Source organism: Haliotis rufescens, unplaced genomic scaffold (genome assembly GCF_023055435.1).
Source record: "Haliotis rufescens isolate VD_foot unplaced genomic scaffold, xgHalRufe1.0.p SCAF_6, whole genome shotgun sequence".
Lineage (NCBI taxonomy): Eukaryota > Metazoa > Mollusca > Gastropoda > Lepetellida > Haliotidae > Haliotis > Haliotis rufescens.
The window spans coordinates 58802827-58808826 of record NW_025964334.1 but is presented as its reverse complement, the minus strand read 5'-3'; the positions used below and the strand labels follow the sequence as shown (position 1 = coordinate 58808826).

The following is a 6000-nucleotide window of genomic DNA, read 5'->3' as shown; positions in this document are numbered from 1 at the left end:
CAAAAAAGCATTAAGTGAGTGAGTATGGTTTTACGCTGCTTTTAGCAATATCGAACCCGGGTCTTCGGCGTGATGAGCCAACGCTATAACCACTGGGCCATCCCACCGCCCGCATAGACCATTGAAGTTTCCTGTGTACGCTGAGTGTTTGTTAACCCAACTTCATCGAAGCACTGTACTGAATTGCTATCAGGTTTAACCGAATAGCTAATATGGAGTACAATGGTTGTGATTATGACGAAAATTTTAAAATTTCCATACCACAAACGTTTACACCCAAACGCGAATCAGGAAGGAATACTAATAACGCCTTCCTCTTTTTCCTTATTTAACACATTACGATCGACTGGTATAACCTGGGGTGGTGTTTTACTTCCTCCACTCCAGCCCTTGCTATCAACATGAAGGTCGTCCTCTTTGCCTGCCTCCCAATGGGTAAGTATCTCTATTTAAACCCTCATCCTCTTACACTGTTTGTTAATTATCGGATGACAGGGTATGTATCGTCGAAGACGCCGGATGAGTTGATTAGAATTACGTGGTTCAGACATGCCAGACACCTATATGATTGTGCGTTCGAATACGATATTCGCCATAGTTATGTTTGTGGGGGTTTGTCAGTACCATACTCTCACGAGGGATTTCACCACGTCTGAGACCTGCATCACTGCTCGGCTTTCCTCACACATTAAGCTGACACGCCGAGTCATTTGTCAATTATCTTTTTTCAATGTTGATACATACTTTCTGCAGACTCACGCTGTACTATTTGTCTTATGTATCTATTGTCACACGTTGTCTAACCAGACAGATGCAACACTTATTGTGGGCGTCTTCTCACATTGAGCTGACATTTGGTGATGCAACTGAAATACTATAAGTGAGAGAGTTAGAATACAGACCAGTACTTTATAGCAGTTGTATACACTGCATCATTTGATACCACAAAAGCAATATGGATGTTTGGGATTGTTGTTGCAGCTATTCTGTGCCAGACAATGGTAACGGCAAATAATATGACTACAACCCCTGCAACCCCTAGTCCAACAACGTCAATGCCAGCAGCAACGTCAGCGCCACCGCCAAACACCACGTCCAGTGATGGTAAGTTAGGCCAAATATATATATAATAATTCTCGGGCATCACTGCGTCGTTTTATTTCCAACGCGTCAGACAGTTTTATTGCTAAAATCGTATATTAGTCAAAGTCACCGTCTGGTATAAATATAATGACCACAAGACTGACATTGCAGAAAGAGAAGAGCTCATATCTGCCCAGATGTGTTTGTTGGTATTCTTGGAGGGCAAAATATTTTTAAAAGAATTCAATACTTCTTTTCAGTAGTCCTTTATTAGTCCACCTTAAAGGCGACTATGCTTGTCGTAAAAGGCGACCATGCTTGTCGTAAAAGGCGACTTTGTTTGTCGTAAAAGGCGACCATGCTTCTCCTGCTAGATTAAACTGGAATGCTGCTAAAAGTGGCGTTGAGCTCACTCAATCGTATCAACTCAATTGCATCAACTCAGGTGATTTACAAACACACTTCTGTTAAACATCCTCAAAAAACGAGTTCCTATTGCTATTTTGTCCTTTGTTGTAATGTAATGTACACAGTCATATATTGATAACGATAACATTATTTCCTTGCGTCGTGTTGGCTCGGGCTGTCAATTAATCTACTTCCGTCTATTCTTTAATGCAGTGAGCTGTGACATATAACACCATATATACTGAACCAAATTAAAAACTTCACAATCCTAAAATTTTAACATTTTGACCAGTTATCATTGTGGGCCCTTATTGTGTATTTAAACAGTAATGGCCACGTATTGTCTTCAGATAACACCCGTTTTTGTGCAGGTGAATCGATCAAAGTCATGTGCACAGCACTATAAAGGCACAAATGGTTTTTCACGTGCAACTGGTCACGTGGCCATAATACCGCACGTGTTTTCAGCCATACTTGTAAGCAGTCATTAACAAAAAAAGAAAAACACAAGAAAACCAAAGTCTTTACGGCCATTTGTCATGCCACGCCTTTCAAATGTGCAACGTGAACGTGCCATCGGCATGTTGCAGTCGGGAACGTCCGTAGCTGAAGTCGCAAAGACGATGGGTTGTAGTCGACGGACTGTTTATGATTTACAGACGCGTCTACAGCAAACGGGTACCACCGCTGATCGCCCTCGGCCAGGTCGACCACGTGTGACGTCACATGCAGAGGATCGTCAGATCGTCTAACGTCACGTCCGTAACCGATTTTTGACGTCTACATCAACCAGAAATAAACTTTTTAGGGGTAGACTGAGTGCAAACTGTTCGAAACCGTTTGAGAACTGCTCACCTTCAAGCACGACGGCGGGCCGATTCTGACTCAATTACACAGACGTCAACGTCAATTGTGGGCACAGCGACACTTACGATGGACTCAGAGGAATTTGAATCAAGTCGTCTTCAGTGAAAATCCCGATTTAATCTTCGATTTGCTGATGGTAGGGCGAGGGTGTGGAGGCGCCGTCATGAACGTTACGCCCAGTGTTGTGTACAGGAAGTTGACAGATTTCGAGGCGGAAGTGTCATGGTTTTGGGTGCTTTCTATGGCAATGCACGTTCCAGGCTTCTTGTCATCCGTGGCAACCTCAACGCTGCTGCTTACCGCGACCAGGTACTGGCACCAGAACTTCTGCCTTTTATGGCAGCACATGGACCCGGTTTGATCTTCCAACACGACAATGCCAGACCCCACACAGCAATTTGGACAAGGAATTTCCTTCAGAATGCGGGAGTCAACGTCATGGACTGGCCGTCAAAGTCTCCCGACCTCAATTCCATCGAACACGTCTGGGATGCTCTTGGCAGAAGACTGCGCACTCTCCAGAACCAACCATAGAATTTGCAAGATCTAGGCACTATTTTGCAGCAGCAATGGCGTCGTCTTCACAATCATGTGTTCACAAGCATCACAAGATCCATGCGGAGGCGTTGTGTGGCAGTTGTCAACGCACATGGTGGCCATACACGCTACTGAACTTGTGTGCCATCAGATTCTCGTGCTTGGGACTTATGATTTAAACTGTTGATGTTATTACCGAATACCGTAGGTGCTTGGAACAAACTATGGTTACCACCGTTAATTAAAATCCTTCTTTCGACATTAATGATTAAAAATTACCTCTCTGATACATTTTTCCGTTGTATATCATATATGGGATTACTTTTAAAAATGTGAAGTTTTTAATTTGACTCAGTATATTAGTGTTATAGAGACCAATGCCCGAAGATTTCTGCGTACCACGATGTGTTCAATGCTAGAATAGTCGAGTTGAATTCCATATGTTGTTGACGTTTGATATTTCCGAGTTCCAAGAAGTTGGTTTCAAAAGTTGCATTTTCCTACAGTGATTAATGGTAGCCATTGCGGACTGTTTCAGGAAGGGAGGTAACTGTGTCACTGGTTCCCCTGATCGCCAGCTCTCTGCTGCTGCTCATCCAGTAACCTGTGCATGACGAACCATGACGTCTGACCTCTTTCTGACTCTGACTGGCCCTGGTCTCTGACGTCGTTCAATGCCTGTGCCAGCTCAGGGGCGACATAGATGCTTCTATGACGTGGGACAGCCGTGTGCTTAAAACACTGATAGTATCGTTGTCGTTTTTCTTTCAAACAATTAAACATTTCTTTTGTTAAAAATGTTATCTTTGTTTTATATTTGGACGATGGTACTTCAGTTATATCAGGAGTGGTTAAATGAGTGAGGAATGCAGTGACTGAGAGTCAGTGATTGACCGACAGAGAGACAGTGATGAGGAGAGAGAGAGACAGTGATGAGGAGAGAGAGAGACAGTGATGAGGAGAGAGAGACAGTGATGAGGAGAGAGAGACAGTGATGAGGGAGGGAGAGACTGGTGAGGGAGGGAGAGACAGTGATGAGGAGAGAGAGACAGTGATGAGGAGAGAGAGAGACAGTGATGAGGAGAGAGAGAGACAGTGATGAGGAGAGAGAGACAGTGATGAGGAGAGAGAGACAGTGATGAGGGAGGGAGAGACTGGTGAGGGAGGGAGAGACAGTGATGAGGAGAGAGAGACAGTGATGAGGAGAGAGAAAGTGTTGAGGGAGGGAGAGACTGGTGAGGGAGGGAGAGACAGTGATGAGGAGAGAGAGACAGTGATGAGGAGAGAGAGAAAGTTTTGAGGGAGGGAGAGACTGATGAGGGAGGGAGAGACAGTGATTAGGAGAGAGAAAAAATGTGAGGAGAGAGAGTGATGAGGAGAGAGAGAAAAGGTAATGACGGAGGGAGAGACAATGATGAGAGAGAAAGGCAGTTATGAGGAGAGAGACAGTGAAAAGGAGGGAGAGAAAAAGGGATGAGGGAGGGAGCGACAGTGGTGACGGAGTGAGATATGGTGATGAGGAGAGAGAGACAGTGATGAGGGAGGGACAGATAGTGATGAGGAGGAGAGAGAAAAAGTGATGAGGGAGGGAGATTCAATGAAGAGGAGAGAGAGAAAGTGATGAGGGAGTGAGAGAGTGATGAGGGAGGAAGAGACAATGATGAGGGAGTGAGAGACAGTGATGAGGAGTGAGATACAATGATGAGGAGAGCGAGAAAGTGATGAGGGAGTGAGAGATAGTGATGAGGGAGGAAGAGACAGTGATGAGGGAGGGAGAGACAGTGGTGAGGGAGGAAGAGACAATGATGAGGAGAGAGATACAATGATGAGGAGAGAGAAAAAGTGATGAGGGAGTGAGAGACAATGATGAGGAGAGAGAGATAGTAATGAGGGAGTGAGAGACAGTGATGAGGGAAGGAGAGACAGTGATGAGGGAGGGAGAGACAGTGGTGCGGGAGGGAGAGACAGTGGTGTTGGAGGGAGAGACAGTGGTGAAGAGGAAGAGACAGTGGTGAGGTGGGGGAGAGACAGTGGTGAGGGAGGAAGAGATAGTGGTGAGGTGGGGAGAGACAGTGGTGAGGTGGGGGAGAGACAGTGGTGAGGTGGGGGAGAGACAGTGGTGAGGAAGGAAGAGACAGTGGTGAGGTGGGGAGAGACAGTGGTGAGACGGGGGAGAGACAGTGGTGAGGTGGGGGAGAGACAGTGGTGAGGAAGGAAGAGACAGTGGTGAGGTGGGGAGAGACAGTCGTGAGGGAGGGAGAGACAGTGGTGAGGGAGGGAGAGACAGTGGTGAGGTGGGGGAGAGACAGTGATGAGGGAGGGAGAGACAGTGATGAGGGAGGGAGAGACAGTGATGAGGGAGGAAGAGACAGTGGTGAGGGAGGGAGAGACAGTGATGAGGGAGGGAGAGACAGTGATGAGGGAGGGAGAGACAGTGATGAGGGAGGGAGAGACAGTGATGAGGGAGGGAGAGACAGTGATTAGGAGAGAGAGAAAGTGATGAGTGAGGGAGAGACAGTGGTGAGGGAGGGAGAGACAGTGATGAGGAGAGAGAGAAAGTGATGAGTGAGGGAGAGACAGTGGTGAGGGAGGGAGAGACAGTGATGAGGAGAGAGAGACAGTGGTGAGGGAGGGAGAGACAGTGATGAGGAGAGAGAGAAAGTGATGAGGGAGGGAGAGACAGTGATGAGGAGAGAGAGAAAGTGATGAGTGAGGGAGAGACAGTGATGAGGGAGGGAGAGACAATGGTGATGGAGGGAGAGACAGTGGTGAGGGAGGGAGAGACAGTGGTGAGGGAGGGAGAGACAGTGATGAGGGAGGGAGAGACAGTGGTGAGGGAGGGAGAGACAGTGATGAGGGAGGGAGAGACAGTGGTGAGGGAGGGAGAGACAGTGGTGAGGGAGGGAGAGACAATGGTGAGGGAGGGAGAGACAGTGGTGAGGGAGGGAGAGACAGTGATGAGGGAGGGAGAGACAGTGATGAGGAGAGAGAGAAAGTGATGAGTGAGGGAGAGACAGTGGTGAGGGAGGGAGAGAAAGTGATGAGGGAGGGAGAGACAGTGATGAGGAGAGAGAGAAAGTGATGAGTGAGGGAGAGACAGTGGTG

General features: G+C 47.1%; 1 long non-coding RNA gene across 1 annotated transcript; it reads left to right on the top strand.

The window, feature by feature from the left end:
• Positions 1-280: 280 nt before the first annotated feature.
• Positions 281-3693, top strand: LOC125374733. The gene is made up of 3 exons (XR_007218734.1): positions 281-435; positions 982-1104; positions 3434-3693. It is a non-coding gene; the product is annotated as an uncharacterized LOC125374733 (long non-coding RNA).
• The last annotated feature ends 2307 nt before the right edge of the window (positions 3694-6000 follow it).